Raw genomic sequence first — 19981 nt, 5'->3', positions numbered from 1 at the left:
GCGGTGCTGGGAGAAACGCCTTTCCCGAAGGTACCGTGGCACTGGCACTAAAAACTACTTTCAGCCAGAAGCTACGGCTGCACCGAGGATCAGGCAGAGCAGTCTCCTGGTTTCCCGGTGCCCCTTGTCTCAAAGTCAAGTTGAAGCCCACCTCTGGAGGGACTCGCAGCCCTGCCGGAGGTGGTGGAGGCCTGCATGAGGTGCGGGGGAAAGGGGCTGGGTACCTGTCTGGCAGCGGGATCCCGGGTGCTAAGTGCCTAGAGGTGGGACACCCATAGGGAGACCTGAAAGCTACACCTCTGAAGCTGTGGCATCGTTGTTTGTCTTCATGGGACAAAAAATGTCCCTAGGTGGCTGTCCTGTCTACATGGTGCTGTTGTAGGGGTGCCTACACACCACAGCCCTAAAATAACCACCTTTCACAGTCCTGCTTCCTTCTACCTGCAAACATAAGGCACGCTTGTATAGCAGAGGCTTTAACCAGGGATCAGGTGAAGAGAATGAGGGTTGCAGGAAAGGATTTCCCTTTGCTGAGACCCACAGCCTGGCCTCTCCTTTTGAGAGCAGGTGCCTACATACAGCCTATTTCAGTTCCTTCAAAGAATTAATTATTTTCTCCTGTATGTGGCCCCTGGAGGAAGAAGTCAAAGCATCTCCCTCCCTCTGTTATTCTGTACCTCCAGTCATGAGAGCACCTGGTAGGAGCTGGAGATGTGGCTCATGGTCCTTTTTTCCCTGAACTTTACGTTTTGTCCTCTGACAAATGTTTGATGTAAAGTACATAGAGCAGACTTGGAAAAGGGGACTGAAATCCAAGGCTGTTCCCCTCCCTTCCCCATGGCAATGTTATTATTGCTAGGTCATAGCCTCTCCTCGATTGCTCCCGTGAATCCTGAATCCCCACCCTCTCCCCCAGGCAGCCGTACGAGTTCAACAGGCTCGTTGAAAATGGAGTGCGTGTTAGGCTAGCCTACCTCCCGGTAGATACCCTTCAGGCTAGCCTACCTCCCGGGTAAGATACTCTTCAGTAAGGTCAGAGGGAGGCATCTGAACCCCATTGGGCAGAAGTGGGGAGACGTTGACCTTGGGTCTCCTGGCGTGGGGGGCACTGTAAGGCACACAGGGGGAAGGAAGTCCCCCCCAGGGAGTTGAGAAAGGGTTCAAAGGAGCTGGTGAAGTGTTAAGCAAAAGCAGTCAGCGGCTCAGCACATGGTGGGGAAGTCGATGATAAGCATTTGCAGCTGGTTCTCTCTCTCTCCCACCCTGGAGGAACTGGGTGGCTGCTGACTCAGGAGCTGCATCAAGTCAGAGGAATGGGAAGGGAGTCACATTTCCTGAGTGCCTGAGACACGCTGCAGCGAGCAATGGGATAGCGACGGGCACCTCCTACCTGCTGTCCCGTCTTGGAAGAGCAATCACAGCACCATGCTGTAAGGAGCTGAAGCCCGCTGGTATGTGTTGGATGTGCTCTGAGCAGGCTGTGCAGCCAGGGCCGTGGGTCTCGTCTTGCACGGAGACGTGTCTGAGCTCCGAATTCCAGCACTGGGCTCAGGGAGAAGAGGGGCATGGAGCTGCCCAACGTGGGGTGGTTCTGGGTATGCGAAAAGCAGAATGTCCTGTATCTTGGGATGCTGACAGCCTAAAAATAGGACTCCAGAGCCTCCAGGATTAGGCATCGGTTGAGCAAGAGCTTTTGGGAGGGCAGTTCTGAACTTTAATGCCTCAGTTCTGCCCTGGTCCTGCTTCTGGTATTAAAGGCCTTACGTTCCTTGCAGCTCATGTGAATGTCACTTAAACATGCTCGGGGCATGCAATTATAGCTAACTGCCCTGCAAACTCCTCCTGGAATCTGAAAAGTTGAATTCTTCCATTCGTACGCACCCTCGCCTGCCCTGCTAAATGATTTCCTTCAGTCTAGCAAACTGCTGTGGTAAACGTGTGCATCTTAAGTTGTTCGCTGCTGGTTTACCTGTGGAGAGCCACTGACAGTGAGAGTGAGACCTGATTTTATTTTTTTAATTATTTTTTGGGGGTACCATTTAAGCGAGCATACATAGTTGAATAGACACTGAGAACTGATCTGCTGAAGAGCCTGCTGTTTCTAAATGCAGTAGCTACTCTTCATAACAGGCATGTTAAACTTAAAATATGTCTAGATAGGGGTATTATAAGCCTTGTTTTGCCAAAATGGATTTTTTTCCTTGGAAGTAAACAGGGAAAACTGGGGAGGAACTGTAGCTGAGGTCTGACAGATGTTCAAGTATGTGAAGCTTAAAGAGGAACGTATGCTATTCAGTTTGCTCACAGAGGCTTTGTGACCTGTGTCTTCACAGTAATGATGACACAAGCTTTTTTGAATAAAAGGAAGAAATTAACTGCCTTGGCTAATTGTACCCTTGCTAGCTAGCTAACCAAGGACACCATTTGACTGTGAAAATTGTTGGTGCACCCAAATCTCTCAGCTGGGGAGAATATCTGAAGTGAGAGTGTTCCCATATCTGTGGGTTAGAACGGCTATTTAAAAATCTTCCTAATTGGAAAATTAAACACTACTGCTTTAAAACAGTGGTGCACTGCTTTGAAAAATTAAGACCATATGGAATCACTTATTACTTTTCAATATGTATTCAGTCTCTGGTGCAATTTTATGTACCTGCTAATGCATAAAGTCTTTTGGAGCAGGAATAAAGCACCACAAAGCATGATTTAATGCTATAGGGTCACCAAATTTGTTTCAGATTACTGGATGTTTCAATCTGCTGAGAAGAAGGGGATGTCCCTGAACCAATGAAACAATGCCAGGGTAGGGGGCAAGCCCATCAATCTGAAATGCTTTGGAAATACAGTGTGCGTATCAACAAAAACTTCTAAAGGGTTCAGTGGGGACTTGGTCACGTAAAAGATACTCAGTATAATTTGTTTCATAACTGTAACAGGAAAGTTAAAACAAAGTCAGTATTAATAGTACAATACTTGGTTGCAATTTAAGGTGTCTTAATGAATCATGTTTTCAAACAGTACAGGTCCACATAAGCATGTGACTGTAAGAGAAAATAAGAGCAAGTAATCTGGGAGTGCACAAAAGTGCTTTTGTTTATAGTTCTGTGGTCACTGGAAGTACCTATTCTTGTGCTTATTCACAAACACCTCTGGCTCTTTCTTCCAGAATCCTATCCAAACATTTTTGTTCTGACTTTTTTTTGTTAGAAGAGGACTTTATTAGAAGAGGACTTTGTGCTTTGGTTCTTCTCGTACAACTTCTACGAGGTTCGGTCTTACAGTGCTCTTCCTCTGGCAAGGGACTGAGATGGGTCTGATGCCTTAGCTGCTTTTTTTTTTTTCTGAGTTGACAAGCTGTGGGGCAATCTTTGCTCCCAGGGCCTGGGCATTTTCCTTTCACTGGCTCAGCAGGGACCAAGAAGAGGCCAAGGCTGACAAAGTTAACCATGCATGGTCCGTGCCACCTGGTAATGAGCTCTGCAGGCATGAAAGGCAATCTTCATGCCTTTATCATGAACCTGAGAGCAGTATAACCGTCTGGCTAGTTATAATTTAACAGAAAACCCATTTTTCATCGTGCTGTGGTGTTGTGCTTTCTTTTAAATGTCATCTGTAGAGTCTCCCAGTGAGTGGGAACTTCAAGTTTTGCTTTGTATTTCTTACAGATACTGACAAAAAAAATTTCATAGGTTACTGAAAAAGAGCCAGATACTTTCTTAGAGGCATAAGCAAGCTAAAAAGAGTTTGCAGTAACTTTTATACTTAAATAAAACTATTTTGTCAGTATATATTTGTATATAACTAGTAGATTAATTGACTGGTTCTTTTATTAAGGTTGAAGTCTTACATTTTTAGAAGAGTTATTAAGCAAGTAAATTAATCTTCAGCTTTCCTGTAGCACTGAAGCTTGTTCATCACTGTTGTGCCTTCCATCATTCTTTAAACATTTGATAATCAATAGTAGTCATTTCAAATAAATTCAGATCTTTTGTTTAAAATATATAGAGTATGCATCCTTCTTCTGGATCGACACCTTAATGTGACCTCTCCCGCCTGCTCAAATTATAGCATCAAAATAAAATTCTTCAGGCAAAATGAAGCCAGTTCAATGAATACATAATTAGGATTAAGACAAATACCATGAGAAGTAATTGCTGTCTGTGAATAACTTTTATCCAGATCCTATATCTTAGCCGTTGGAAAATCTTAAATAAAATCCTCTTTAAAGTCCTTTAAAACTTTCCTGAGAGTAGTAGTCAGTTTAGGTATATATTCCGACTTTAACTGGTAAGTATGACTGGTAAGACTATTACTTGCCCATAGATGGCAATAGCATTACACTGTTGAAGTAGCCCCCAGCCTATGAAATGAGGCTGTGATGGTGGTGAATATTAACTTGGGGAATGGAAAGAAAAAAATATCTTGCTTTTGCCTTTTTTTTTTTTTTTTTTTGGCTGCAGTAGTGGTGATGGGTACTGTTCTACTTGCAGGAATGTTGGGACTAATCATGTGAGAAAAGATCCTGGAGTGATGAGGCAGCATATTTCCCATGTCTGAGGTCAGGATTTGTTCTGTGAAGCTGACCTTTAAAACAGCGTGAAAATGAGGAACGTGGCACCAGAGAGCAGAGCAGGAAGCATGAAATGATGTAAGATATGTTTCTTCTGCATATGAAATACTTTTTTTTTTTTTTTTTTTTATAAGCACCAGTTTTGTGATTCAGCATTTTCTGCCACTGACAGAATATAAGAAAGGGGAAAATTCTGTGGATAAAGAGAAATTCTATTGTTCTAGTCAAAATCTAATAAAATATTAGCCATCAAGTATTTTTGTTCCCTTCTGTTGAGATGGAGGGGGGGGGGTATCTTTTCCCCAAATCACTTTTCCCTCAACCTCCTGATCTGAGAACCCTGGAATGGTAGAAAAAGTGGTATATAGGCTCAGCCTGGATGCCTCATCTACCTATAATGAGTGTGAAGTGCCACCAGCTTTGTTGGTGTTGGATATCTGGGTGACTGCTGTTTTGACTCTGACAAGTGACAGCAGGACAGTCCTGCCATGAGAAAGCTTCAGGGTGCCGGTGCTGGGCGGATGTTTGATGCAGGACGGGCAGCTCAGGGATTCCCGAGGCTAAAAGCATCAGCCCATGTGAGTTTGCCAGCCTGGTCCTAGCTGCACAGTGATGCAAGACTTCAGACACAAGCCCTCCTTTCTGAGCTTATGCAAAAGTGCCTTTACTGCCTTTTATTCCTTATTTCTTGCCTTTTCTTCCTGTGTCCTTTCTCTTGCTGAGACGCACAAGGCTGCACTGAGAGGCCTGATGCGTCTGCGGGAGGCTCTGCTGTGATGGAAATCTTGCCTCTCCAGTGTCACTGTGAGCCCTTGGACCACCACAGGGCAGGAAAAGGATGCCCCAGCCTGTTGCTGCCTCTCTGATCTGAAGCCCTGCTGACCTGTCAGGAAAGAGGGTTTGGAAGGAAAAAGTGAGGGAGTCGCTTAATCCTTCTCCCTCTTTGGAGGCTGGTTCTGTGTTAAGAAGGTATTTATCTCTTGTGGTAAAGGGGGTGGTGGTGGGGAGCACTGCCAGGTACTGGAGCTCAGCTGGGTCCCTGGCACAGTGTTGGCCCAGGCTGCTAGCACTTTCACAAACAATTCCCAGGCATGGATGTAAAGAGTCTGGCTGCAGCCACTCCACTTTGATGGGTAAGAGAGTTTAACAGCCTGGACGTGGCTGCTCTGTGCCCGTTGGCTAGTTCATCCCAATGGACGTGGTCTGGGTGTGCCTGGGACGATCTGTGCTCAGAGCGGTACCCTGCGCAGGGGCAGCCTTGCTTTCCAATGTTGAATCACGTCATAGTGAACAAGCAGGGAGACGGCCTTGTCATGCTTTCTCTTTACTTGCTGAGATGGCAGCACCAGTGAAGGTGACTGACAGCAGTTTTTCGGTTGCTCCAAATGCCAACCAGAAGGAAGCCGGCTTGCATCTGCCTAAGACTCTGAATAGATTATTTTTTTTTTAAGAGTCCTAAGGGACAAGCAACTGGATATAAGCACGTACTGTATTTGTGAGATTGGAACTGGGATGGCTTGCGTGTTTTAAATTGATGTTGAAAAATGGGTGGTGGAACATTAGAGCCACACAAAATGATTCAGAGCCTGAAGAAAATGCTTTGCGATGGGATACGCGAAGCACTCGTGCTCTCTAGCTTATCAAAAAAGACTGAGCAGGGAATTGATTATGATGGTGAAGGAACTTCCTTGGGAGAAAAATATCAGGTACTGAAAGGCTCTTTAATCTAGTAAATTATGGGAATGTGTAGCAGCAAGTTGAAACCAGATAAATTCATATGAAAACTGGGCACAAATTTACTGGAATGAAGGTGATTAATCACTGTAACAGCTGTCAGGGCAGTTGGCATGTTTTCCAGATGTGTCCAAGCCAAGACAGGCATGTTTCTGATGGATGTGCTCTAACTGCAGTTAAAAGCATGAGTGACACTGTAGTCAAGTCTCGGGCAAGGTAAGCAGGTGAGGTTTGAAGGACTGTGATATACAAGAGGTCTGACTAACAGTTCCCAAAGGAGCTGCAAAGATCTAATGGTTCCCATCTGTCCTTAACCTCTGAGAGACGGAGAAAAACAGCGCTGAGCAGAAAGCGGAAGGGAAGAATCAAAATGACAGCCCTGTGGCTGGCACACTAATGTGCCCTCTGTTTCTGCAAGGACTGTATCTTTCACCTGCTCGGGGCTTTACTAATGTATTCTCCACACCCATTGCAAGACTGATCTTTCTCTAGTCCACAAGCCTTCTGTACGGATTGGTGTCAGTCTCTTTCATCTGAGGAGAGCTTGAGTAAAAATCCGTGATGCTCAGCAGCTCACGTGATAGCTCAGATAAGTAATTTCCTTTTTGTTTGTTGTTATTTCATCTTGAGCTTTGGACTGGCCTGTTCGCCATGCCTCCTACTTTCCCTAGTACCCGTTTCCCTGTATTTCCTTTGCCACCGGGCTCAGTGCACTGTGCTGCATTGATAATCTCTGGTGCAGTAGCTCTTGGAGGCTTCTTCTTACTCGTTCTGAGACCATTTGTTCCTCATAATTTGGCAAAATGAACCCTCTCTTTCTTTCACAGATTTCAGACGGGATGGGTACATCAGTGATGTGCTGTGTAGATAACAGCTTGTCAGGAACTTTTTGATAAAGTGCCTTTCACCCAGAAGTATAAATTTGTAGATGCTGTACTGACAGGAACGCATTAAGGTATCTTTGCAAAATACCTGCACTCTGTATCAAGAAAAGTGCTCTAATCTCATTTTAAAAACAAGACTTCTCTCCTGGAAAATCAGTTGGTGGTGAAAATCAAGAATTTCTCATTCCCAGCTTTTTCCAGGGTCCCAGTGCTTTCCCACTTCCTCCTTGCCTGCTTGGGATGATGCAAGAATTTTATTCTCTCAAGCCCTAAGTCAAGTCTGCTGGCTTCTCCTTGCTCCAGAGGGTAATTTTGTACAGTCAGACCTGAAACAAGGCAAATGAAGGGGTGGAGTTGTCCACCAGTTGTTATCCAGTTGTCATCAATACCCACAAGCCATTAACCTGGTGCATGGACTCTCTGGAACATGGGAAGTTAGAGGTAGAGCAGGGGTTTGAACTGAGATCTCCAAATAGTAAGCGAGAGTCCTGAGCTTATTTTTTTTGGGAGGGGGACACTTTTTAAGAATAAGAAATGTTTTAAAATCTTTTTTTTTTTTTACAAAAAGCAAGCAGTCTTCCATGCAGTTTTCCAGAGGCCCACATGCCTCTGGAAAGTAGTAGAAGTATCTGCATGAGCAAAAAGCTCCAGCCCAGGAAGGTACAGAGGGTGTAAGAAGCATAAGACGGTGGCTCGAGAGATGGAAATGGCTTAGTTGGGGCACCAGGTGAAGTCCTGCAATGGCTGGTAGTATTTGCAAAGACTACAGCTGAAAACAGACCCAGACAGGAGCTGATCCAGACTATTCCCAGCCTTTGGGAAACATTCAGTTTTGGATCTGAAGGACCCATCTTTTAGGCTGAACTGAACCCATGAGTCCAAAACTTCTTCAAAACTCTGGGGATATGTTGCTTTTGACCTCACTCTGTAGCTTGGATCCATTTGCTTAGTCACTAGCCAGATGAAGGTTATTCTCAGTGTCAGGAAAAGATCTACCTTTGCTCTCTGGCTCAGGTTAGCTTACTGTTGCCCCCCAGTTTATCTGCTTTTATATGCACATCCTACTGCTAAAGGCGGGTAAAATAAGTGGCTAGTCCTTTTACTCTCTTTCCTTTCAGCTTGTTGATCGCAGGATTCAGTCATACACATAGTAATGTGTAACTGAAGGATGCTGGCTTTGCCCAGCTGGTTTAGATCTCACCTCTGAGCCCATACTCAAAAAGACCTGCCTATTCTGAGCAGCATGGGAAGCTCTCCAGGGCCCAGAATGTGAGAAGTAATCAATTCTTGTAGAAACGTTTCTGCGGTGTCGTGGAATCCAGCCAAGAGACATGATGAAAGTGAAAACTGTTTTCTAGGACATCCAGTTTCATTTGATTTTGTCATGCACATAGAGCTTCTCAGCAAATGTCTGTACCCTCCCGTGTGTTGATTGTGTCCTGTGTCCTTTTGTTATTTGGTTACCCTGGCAATCCAGCTAATTTTCCACAAAAGTTAGCTCCATCAAAGTTCGTTGGCTTGTTATATTAATGGCCTGCTTGCTCCTTCAGTAGACTTCAGCATCCATTGATTGCAGGTTCTTTCATGGGCTTGGACCCTTATGAGAAGAGATCTACAGCGAGGGTTATGCCCTGGCATGCTTCATTGGAGCTGATATTTTTTTTCCTTGTTTCTTCTTCAGTCTACCTGGACTGATCATCTTTCTTGTTTCTTGAAACACTGGGGCAGCTTTTCTACATATTACCAGGCTTCTGTTCCAGCAGGTTCTCTACAGGAGTGAAGTTTTCCGGTAAAAGTCTCTTCTTATGTGCCTCCCTTTGACATGTTTGTACAATAATTTGACTTGAAAAAGTCTCAACATCATTTCTGCCTCTAGGCAAACCACAGAGGGACCAATGCATAGCAAGTTCATCTGTGTTTTCCACTTGAATTTAGCATTTTTTAGGGCTTGAGGATTAAGAGATACAGCCTAAAACATACTTAAATATGCCACAACACTGAGCATTCGAATGCCTGGCTCATTGAATGCCATGTGGGGTGCTTGCACTCCGTATGGGGAGAGTCAGGTGCCTCAAAAGAACAGAACCTGACTGCACAAGGAGCAGCTTGCACCAGCCAGCAGAGGATATGAGCCTGGAAGGGGAAGTTATATGGGGAAGCCCATGCAGTCAAGAGCTGCTCACATTTAAAAAATAAAAAATAATTAAAAAATTTTAAAAAACCCCTAAACATGAAATGTTAACCAGAGGTTGACCCATCTCCTTTGGTATCTTCCTCGCTTCTTTGCCCATGGTTTGGAGAGGGTACAGCCTCATGTTCTTCTCGGATCCTGGCAATGGAGAGGATTGCTGCAAGCTGAACCACATGGCAGGAGGGGGAGCGGAGAGACTGTGGTGATGAAGGGGTGGCAGAACAGGACTGGGGAGCTTCCTGAAGCTCTTACTGCAGCAAGCCCAAGCAAGGGCCATCTCTTTATAGAGGCATAGTCACGGGGTTTTTCTTTGAGGTTTTCTTTTCACTGTAAGCCAAATCCTACAAGTGCTCTGGATCTCAGAGCATCGAGGTTTCGGGCTTGTTCAAAAGCCAGGCTCCTCCCCGCTGGAAGGGCACTGGCTTGTACTATTGGGGAAGAAATGAGGCTGTATCAATTCCAAATCTGTTCCAGGTGTTGTCATCTTTTGAGAGCAATGTCAGGATCCCAGCAGATGAAGGAGAAGACACATGGCACTAAGGAGATTTCTTCACTGAGATACAGAGAGCAGCTTGTCATTGCAAGTTGGGTAATTCACAGCTGCACCTGAAGTTGGGTGATTCTCCCTTCCTCATAAGGCCACCTGTACGTGCAATGAGCACCCCAGAATTAAATAAAATTCCAGGCATGGGTGGCACTACTCACTAGTTCCACTTGCCAAAAAGTCCCCACGAGTAGGGGCAGCGATGACTCCTCCGAAGAGCTTCTGCACCCCAGGGTGGAGAAGGCCTCCCAGCACCAAGCCAACGTGGTGCCAACACGCGCTAATAAGGGTAGGCTGGAGACAGCCATCCAGGCAGGGATATGCCTGCCTGAGAAGTCACGAGGTAGCCATGCAGAAGCCCCGGGCTTTCCAAACGCTTTCGGGGGCCTGCCTGTTGCTGCACTCGGGAGCACGCACGCCTCGTACCCCGCACCGAGGGGTCCTGCCTGCGCGGTGGTGCGGCTGGGAGGATTTTGCTGGAGCCAGGGCAGGGCAAGGCAGAATCTGGGGGTGGGGGGAAGGCTGGGATAGGATCAAGCGATGCGAAATACCATATTTGCCTGAATGTAAGGCAGCCCCACTTCCAAGGAAGCCCTCGCTTCCCAAAACCAAATAATAAGACTGGTTGTGTATTAAAACATAAAAATCTTCTGTATCCTGGTGAGGGGCAAGTCATCCCAGTCCTGCCGGAGGCTCCACTGCCCACCTGCCCTGCCCTACAACAGCCTCCCGGAGCCCCACGCGATCCCTCTGCCCCCCTTTTTTGTGATCCTGCCTGACACGGGATTCGGGGTGTCCCCGAAGTGCCCGCTGCCACCACACGCGTGGCTTCTGCCTCCAGCCCAGAGCTGCTCCCAAAGGGCACTGCGGAGGCACCGAAGGTTTCCCCTCACGCCAGGAGCGCGGGTGTTTGGAGTCTCCTTTTTTTTTTCCCCAGCACTTTCTGAAAAGAATCTCTACCGTAGCTAGTACGGTATATTTATTTTACTTTGTTCTCAGCCTGACGGCAAGGTGAAAGTGGGCCTATGTTTTCCCTTTCTTCTCAGAATTACCTTTGTAGAAGAAGCTAGGGCCTGTCGCAGGGACCTGCGCTACCTGGCCGGCGGCAGGCGGCAGGGCCGGGGCCCGGCCTGCCATGGTGCCGTCCTGCCATCTTGTGGGCTTCGCCTTCCTTGCAGGCCACCTCCGTTCCTTCTTCACAGCTCGGAGCATAACGCGCTGTGCTCATGCAGCGTATTTTTTTTTTTGTTTTTCCCCGTGAGTTTTCCAGAGCAGTCTTGAAATTTGAAAGGTATTTTAAAAATAAGAGTGGGAGAAAGCCTGAGGCACCGACCTGGGGCACGCAGTCCATTTTATCATCAGGGAAATGACTGACTGCGGAGCAAGTGGACATGTTTTCAGAGCCCCAGTAGTTGCAAGCTTTGTGGGGGTCATGGACTGTCCAGATGTCTTCTTCCATTATCCTAAGGAGAGGTGTCCCGATGCATCTTTGCCAATCTAGAATTTTATAGCCCCAGCGAGCTGATTTTTTTAACCATTGGAGAGAGCAGCGTATGCGTGCTCTGGAGAAGACGCGTGAAGGAGAACAGGGAATGCATTCCAATTGCAACTGCTATCGAACCGCACAAGTAATGAGCGTGATTTACGTGAAATTGCCTGCTTGGTACTATTGAAACACGCTGCTGAAGAGAGAGCATTGCTAGGGCTTGCACGTTGGCATGGGAAAGGGCGAGGAAAAAACCAAATTCTCTCCCCTGTGACAAGAGGAGCGATCCCAACGCACGGTGGAGCTAGATGATGGCGTATGATGTGCCCAAGTACAAAGGTGTTCCTACAAAACAGGATTAGAGACTAGCTTTCTCTTCTCAGAGTCAGCCTTTCATGCTAATTTACTGCTTATCCTGTCTTAGCCCGGGTTCTCCATTTCACCTGGATTATGGAACAGTGGTGCCTCAAGTCACTTAAAATACAGCATTGAACTTTGTTGCCACTGATGGTAAATGCACCAAAGTTAGAGGAGAGGGAGCCACAAATCCTGAGTGCATGTCTAGCCTCTCCCTTCATCAGGAGCATCTCAGCCCAAGTGAAATGGTACAATCTTCCCAAGAGCTGTAGCACAACAGGGTTTATGCATCTCCCTTGCATGACTGTGGGAGAAGTGTGGCATGAAGGCAATGGGAAGAAGGGAGCTTGTGTCTGCTTTTAAGCCAAGAAATGGGAAGCTCTGCTGAAACCCACTTCCCCCTACTTGTAGCCTCTGCTTACCCTGTTATACACAAGACACGTGAATTCAATCATCTTCCTGTTTAAAAGGCAGGAGGTGCTAAAGCCCAGCTCCTCCTTTGTAGGGACCTACCTTTCCCTTTAGCCAGGTACCCAAGTACATTGGAGGATTTCAAGACAAGGGCTGAGGCTTTCACAGCTCATTTCTCACTTGGGACATAGGCAGGAGTGTGTGGCATTAACAGCTCAACAGCTTCAGTTCCAAATGAGCTGGCAAAGGTGTTCTCAGCCCAGAAAGTTTTTGTTTTCTTTCCAGCTGTAGCAGTTGATCAGAGAAGCAGGTGGTTTACCAGTTGGTCATGCTCTCCTTGCAAGCCTTGGTCCTCTTCCACACCAAGTCACTTAAGACACTTAGCCTTTGATTCATCATTGCCTCCTCATTTTGGAAAACTTTAAGTTAAGTTAAATAAACCCTGGCCCAAACAGAGAACCGCAGGACTGCCTGGATGCTAAACTATGGTGGGGGATGGTTAAACAGAAAGCGGCTGGCTACCGAGCCTTTGAGTTTCACAGAAGGAAGAGCTGAGGTGGAGGAGTGGGGCTGGGGGAAGAGGAACGGAGGGTGCCTGAGCAGCACCGTATAGCTGGCCAAGGGCAAGCAAAGGGATGGCAAGCGGGTCCCCGTTCAGCGAGGGGACACTAGTTCTCAGGCTGAACAGGAAAAGGCAATCTGGCAAGGACAAGGACACAGCTTTGTAATGGTACAGGGGACCCCTGGAAAGACCGTAAAATGAGAACAATCGATTAACAAGCTGGTGTGGCTTCAGGAAAGCCATTATAGACATACGGGTCTAATGAGCACGTCTGATGCACAGAAGCTATTTAACCTTCAGCCTTGTGCCTTATAAAGCACCTCTGGGGCACTGGGTAAGGCTGTTAATTATTAGGGTCAACCTTAGCAGACGGAAGTGTCCTCAAGCATGGGTTGCTGATACACTCAGATAATTTCTTCATTATGTCAATAACTAATTTCCTAAATTGTTAAAGAATTGACAGATTGGCATCCATTAACCAAGCTGTAACTCATGGCTATGGGAGCAGTTACAGGCCACAAGGACTGCGAAACCCATTCATAGACCCTTGAGTTACGTACGTACACACACATACACACACAAAAACCCAACCTATAACAGCTTGGTGTTAGCCATTAGTAAAACAAATACCCAATGCATATAAAAAGCCTAAGCAGACAATGACAGACATTGGCTTGAGCAGGTGTCTTGATGCTTGAGCACTGTCTTCAGGTGCTCTGAAAGCAGAGGATGAAGTCAGGCAGACTTTTAAAGAACTGTGTATTGAGACATTGTAAATGAACAGCATTGCAATCAGACCAAAATACCGATTATATTTACTACCAAAAGTGCTTTTTTTTTTTTTCCTGAAAAAAAATATTCCACACAGCAACCATTTCGTGGATTTGATAAGCCGTGACTTGCTACATTGTTCACCCTTACGCTGCAAGGCAAATCTCATTACTCTTATTAATACAGGCCATACAATTTTTTGTACTTAAATGCAAACATTTTTTTCCAAGCGCAGCCTGTGAAGACCTGGTATATTTGGAAACTGCCATATAGGTGGGTAGGAAATCCCATTGATTCACGAAGAGGTTTTATTGTTTTGTCTCAAAGCCAAGCACGACTGGAAAAGCACCTGTCCGAAGCAGAGCTGTTGTAAAGGGGCGCAGCGCTGAAGCCTGTGCTGCCCGAGCTGGCACACCGGCTGCACGCAACTTGAGGAGGAGACAGGAAATGGCCGTGTTACTGTGTCAGAGCATTACACGTGTCTGAGCTTACCTGCCTGAGACTCCTCTGGCTGACTGGGTTAAATCAAAGGAGGCCAAGGAGAGACAGGAGAGAGGAGGAAATGAAACAATGATGGCAATAAAGCCTAATAATACCGATGGTCCTTCAGGGGATCGGTGGGGAGCGAGGTGCTGGAATAACTGCTGCCAGCCTGCTGCCAGAAGGGTGACAAGCTGTTTTTCCAAGGCCGGTGATGACCACAGAAAGATATTAAACCCTCCCCCAGTATAGATGAAAGGACTGGGGAGTGGGGTGTGGAAAGGAGGGAAGAGTAGCCTCTTAAGGAGAGACATTACTGGAGTTACAGATGCACCTGGGTGTGCAACCAGAGCCAGGGACTGATGGCTGCAGGGGGGACTTCAGGGGCTTGTCCAAGCTACTGGAGAGGTGATGAGGGGGAAGCCCTGAGCACCGAGACCTCTCGCAGGCTTAGCCCTCTCTCCCGGTTTGCAGTGGGCTTTCGGCTGTACCGCAAGCTGTTCTGCCCCAAAGGGAAGAGCATCATCTGTCCATCGCAGGCTGTTTGGAGGGGAAGGGGCTGGCAGGCAATGTGTTCAAAGAGAGCAGTCCTGTTTTGTATCAACACAGGGAGTGGGACGTGGGAGACAAAATAGGGGTGCCAGCCACACCAGTCAGAGGGAGGTGAATGTGGCAGCAGTCCTCATCTGCTGAGCTTCTCCCCTGGGAGAGATGGCAAAGCCGGGGTGGGGAGGGACACTGCTCCCCCCCGGAAGGATGTCTGCTTTGTTTTCTTTTTCCCCCTAGACATCCTTTATTAGACTGGCCACTACCATCTTGCCCCACAAACCTCATCTCAGCTGTGTCTTTAGACTGCCCCGGCCGCAGCATCCCTGCTGCAGCATCCCTGCCGTACCTGTGAGCAGGGGGCAAGTGCCGGGGGACAGCAAGCCCAGGTGCACTGCACACCGAAGCCATCTTCCCACCGAAACTGGCCAGGCGGCTGTGACTGAAATTTAATTTGCCTGGTGCGTTCAGTGGACATTTTAATCAGCATTTCCTACAATCTACTTGGCAAAGAAGCTCAACTGGCAGCTGCCTGACTGAATGGGCTTTGCACCCAGTCTAACCTTCTCCATTCGCAATTTCCAGGGCTGGAAAACCTCTCTGTCTCGCTCTCAGAAGTTTCTATAGCAATCACGGCTGTCCTAGCAAAGCACTGAAAATGGCAGCCCATTCAGATTGTAATTTTGCTGGACAGTAATTGCTCCTCTCTCCATTGGCCTCTGAAATGTTACTTTTCGGGAGATATCAACCACAACTGGAGGAGACTGGTCCTCTGCCTGTGTTTTCAACAGACTTCGTCCCCCCCAGCCCAACTAACTTTGTTAGCTGTTTGCAGAGTGTTTGAACCTTGACTAACAGGGAAGCGTTGCTGGACACGCCGTACCTCAGCTACAGGGAAGACCTGATGTGAGCCATGCTCTTAACAAGCCTGCAGGAAAAAACCTCGCTGCCCAACATGTCACGTTGTGACCTGAACATTATCCATCACTGTAGGCAGAAAAAGTTACACAAGTGTGTTTGGCTTTACTAATTGTAAAAGACTGGAGGATACAAAGAAAGCTTTTTCTTCAAGTCATTGAGCTTACTTTTCCTGGTTCAGTTAACTTCAGCTTAAACAATCACTTGATCTTTTGTTCCGTGCTTCATCTTTCAGCAGCTGTGATCGCTCTTAATTACTGTGACACTGAAGAACCGCATGCTAAAAATATATTAAGTAGCCGAACGAAAGGTTTTGCTTCTTGCAAGAAGAGGATGGGGTAGCATTACACCCCAGCTTGTGAAAGAATCGATCAACCATTTCTCAAACTCTTCTAATAATCTTTCCCTATACTTTTATGGCTATTGTTGCCTGCTGGAAAAATTAGCTTAAAGCTGAGTAAGGGGAATTGTGGATAAGTGTTTGCAATTTGGCTTTGGACTGACACAGTGTGATTGCACTCAAAGAATTTGAAGTCTTTGCACTGGCAGCAGTACTTGAATCTGGGAATATAGGATTCACATTGGAAAAGAGTGGATTTTTATAACGATGTAAATGAACAATTTCAGCTAGAGAGTGGATTAACAGAGCCAACTAAACCCTTCACCCTGACAAAGAACTGGCGGGAGGACTATAGAAACTCATCCAAAATTTTACCAACATGAATGCAGAGTAATAGGTCAGTGAGAAGCATTTCTGTATTTTAATGGCGCTCTTAGAATTCAATTCAATTTAATACAAAAGTTGTTTTACAAATATGTGGAGAATGCAGAAGGCTGGAGAGGGAGCAAGTGGCCTGCATCCTCCATCTGCTCCATCCTCCCTCTACCCTCATGCAAGGGACTGCCACTGCAAGTCCTCCTTCTCGGCAGACAGAAAGGCAAATGCAGGCAGTGCCCTAACCCAAGGGTCAGAACCATCTCCCATTCCACAGGGGCATGGATGCACCCCCAGACCCCACACCCCGTATTTCATGTGTGCCAGAGCAGCAGGAAACTCCAAGTCCAGGGGCCTCAGGGAAGCTGAGCCTCCGCAGACCTGCGCTCCTACCTCAGAAATGAGGTCACAGAACAACAGAAGAAAGATGAAGTATCCCAAGACGAGCAGCGCTCTTCTCTGACAAGGGATGGGCACGTTGGGGATTGCACATCTCTGAGAAGAAACGGATCAGGGGGATACGAGAGAAACATCCATTGGACAATCAGAACTGCAAAGGCAGATTGGCTGCATCTGTTCCTGAAGTATCTTGCAAGAGTGAGCAAAGCATGCAAAGGGACTTTTTTTGAACAAAATTTCTAATTAGACCCTGACAGCTGACCACTGCAGGATGTTTGAGACCAAAAAAAAAAAGGATCTTCAATCAGTCTGGAGAAGGACCCAACATTTACATGATTAACAAGGCATGCACCTTTTGGCGAGGATGCAGCCTGCTGCTTCACAAACCTGTGTGATCCTCTAATGGGATATTAGGAAGTTTTCTGGATGCTCTTCTCAAACGCTGGATACTGCGCTGCTGCAAGGAAGATAGTGGAGCAAGGTGGTCACAGCCTGATATTCAATATGACGATCCCTCTCTTTGGAAGAAATGGGGAGATTGAGGGTTTCCAGTAAAAGTTATGAGAGGGAGGAAAATGCCTGGAGAAGAAAATAGAAATTGTCCCCAAATTAAACCCCTCCTAAAAATTTTTGAAGTGCTGGTTTCTCAAGCCCAAACTGTGAGGCACTGTTGGCCATCTGTCAGGAAGAGCTGTCTGACTATCTGCCACTAGTGTCCGTGGAGAAGTGCCATGCTGCAGCCTTGCTCTCCCACTCACGACACTAATAGGTGCTGCAGGAGGGCACCTGCACCGGGGTGCTGCAGTGACCCTCAGACCCTCCCGACCCAGCAGTGCGGGGACTTCTCTACCTGCCGAAATGTTAACTGCCTGCTTCCCAGGGGGCATTTTCCAAGCTGCGTAAAACCTGTAACAACTAACCACAGAACTAACAGATGACAGCGAAAGCAGGTCTTGAACAGTAAGAATCCCAAATTAACAGAAAGAAAGAGCACTTTAATTGTGGTTTGCACTCAGCTGGAGCACCCCACCATCAAGTTGCTGGAGAAAAGAGTCAGAGAGGTGGAAAAGAGGTTCCAAAACCAAAAACTAGGGCTGCTGGCGGCAGTAACTCAGGAGGACAAGTCTAAACTGCCTCTGGAGGAGGACCTTTCTGACAAGCCCTGGATACACCTACCAAAAGCTGAGCCACGTGTAGGGCAGTGGCCTGTGGTGCTACGGCTCATCCAGGCAAGCAAGTGCCCAGAAGCTGGCAGTGCTGCCAGTCTGGGGTTGCTCCCTGGAGACAGAGACAAAAAAAAAAAATCTCACTAAGTAATTAACACAAGGCCTATCTATTCAGAACACAAACCTTAAAATAGCGTGAATAATAAGTGAAATGTTTATAAAATCTGGATTTATTAATTTTTCTTTAATACAACATAAATTCATCTCAAATAACAGAAGGATTTAACAGTATTCAGTTGGTTATATATTAGATTCAAAATGACATATTTAAAAAAAAATTCTCAGTATACAACAAAAATCCCAACAGAATTTACAAAGCCACTGTAGCTCCCAAGTACAGGAGCTAAGGTTGTAATGAATCATACAGGAAATTTGTCATTACAAGTAAAAGAAAAACTACATTAATTGGTTAGGGTTTTAATCACAAACCTCAGACTTTTTTTTCTTTAAAATAGATGCATTATTATTGAAAAAAAACTATCACAACAAAGAGGCATGTGGTGTTTAGTTGATGGCATTAATTCTGTAACCCAAACAAGGAAACTAATCCCCTTTGAGTAGCTAAATTATTTTTTGCACTATTTACATACTTTACTGAAGTATTTTCATCCCAGAGCCTCAGCAAGCACCTTAGAATATTAATGAGCGAGGCCTGGCAGCACTCCAGTGTTAGCAAGTAAGAAAGTACCATCATTCCCACTTTAGCAACAGGGAAACTGAGGCACTGGGATTATTCAGATCCAGGTAACTGCAGAAAGAAAACTCCTGGATCTTGATCCTCTTAGACAGGCCTTGATGGAGAGACTAGTCTTCCTCCCTGTTAGATGGCTGGTGACCATGCTGAGCGCTGTTTGAAACCTGGTCAGGTTTCTTCGTGTTTAGATTGCTGCAAAATAGGTGACATCTATCCGGCTATAGTGTCATTATGATCACCTTTACTCAAAAGAAGCCATTAATGGTTTTCCTTTTTAGATCAAAAAGCGACAACAGCAAGAAGTGCATCTTCAATCCCTCCAAAGACCTGTGGAAGGCGGCTGTCTCGTTACACCCAAAATACTGCAACTGTTCCCTTGATCTGTGCAAAGGTAAATACTGAAAACCAGTAACTTGGAAAGTCAGAACTGCATTATTTATAAAAAAAGATAAGTAAGAGCTACTGAACAAGAATGCAAAATGAAAATACAGCTTTAAAGATAAAATGTCTACAGGGCTAGAGTAACTATGCTCACAGAAGCTGTAATTTAAATTTTCAGGCATTGGGAACATTCCTTCATCAATCAAGTATTTGAAATAAGTTAGCTGAGAGATTCTCGGCCAGGACGTGGCCTTTCTAAACCAACATAAAACGTTTCACATGGTCTATAATCACAAGGATTTTACTTCCTGTGACATCAAAATATCATACCACATCAATGAGGTTACTTGAGAAGACCTTTAAAAATAACTCAGCAATAATGTTTGCTGAATGACTAAAAGGGAAATAAACATATGTTGCAGATCCGAGATGAAATGAATTTGCAAGTTAAGAAAAACCTAAAAAGCCAATACTTGAACTTGGGATAGAAGCATCCAGCATAAATCCAGCAATTTTAAGGCCATTAAGGAGTGTGCATAATTTATTCACAGGCATCTCACTGTTTATGTTTTGGCAACTAAAACATCTTAAAGTGGGAATAAAAAGTCACAGATTGCTGCTGTCCGAGAGCAGCGAGGAGCAGGCCAGGCAGCAGGGGACAGGAGTGCTGGGAGCGTAGGTGACCCAGCGCCCTCGGGCAGGACATACCCAGTGTTGTCCATTGTGCCCCAGTGACAGATTCTGGCCAGCGCCAGTTGCCTGGACTTTGTCTGGCCTCAGAAGAGGCCTGGCCATCGTAAAGTAAGCTTATAGGGTCTCACTTTCTTCAGGGAAGCGGACAGACATAAATATGCTGCTTCTGTCGTTACTGTGGGGACCTCTGCCCCGGCATCTGGCCTGGCTGACAAGTTGGTCCCATCAGTCTCTCCTTGTGGTCCTGACCTGAAAGTGGCAATCCACACTCTGCAGTGCAACCACAAATACTGCACAGTGATTTACGTAGCTTTTCTTGTTTACAGCCTCTTTCAGCCCCAAAACCCTTCTGGAGTATTCCCCATTTTTGTTCCTTGATGACTGCTGGCACCTACCAATGACTCCCAACGGATGGCCTC

At 46.2% G+C, this 19981-nt stretch overlaps 1 long non-coding RNA gene across 2 annotated transcripts in view; it reads left to right on the top strand.

Moving 5' to 3' along the window:
* Nucleotides 1-19981, top strand: part of LOC142408239 (uncharacterized) — a 32855-nt gene that overhangs the window by 5754 nt on the left and 7120 nt on the right. Inside the window, exons 1-2 of one of the 2 annotated variants that reach the window (XR_012775224.1) lie at nucleotides 4467-4648; nucleotides 18767-18879. This is a non-coding gene — a long non-coding RNA (uncharacterized LOC142408239). Of the gene's footprint in view, nucleotides 1-4466; nucleotides 4649-18766; nucleotides 18880-19981 lie in introns of those variants that run through there. The other variant, XR_012775225.1, reaches the window with a different exon arrangement.

This window comes from Mycteria americana, chromosome 3 (assembly GCF_035582795.1).
Source record: "Mycteria americana isolate JAX WOST 10 ecotype Jacksonville Zoo and Gardens chromosome 3, USCA_MyAme_1.0, whole genome shotgun sequence".
Taxonomy (NCBI): Eukaryota; Metazoa; Chordata; class Aves; order Ciconiiformes; family Ciconiidae; genus Mycteria; species Mycteria americana.
This window is presented reverse-complemented; position numbering and strand designations above follow the sequence as displayed.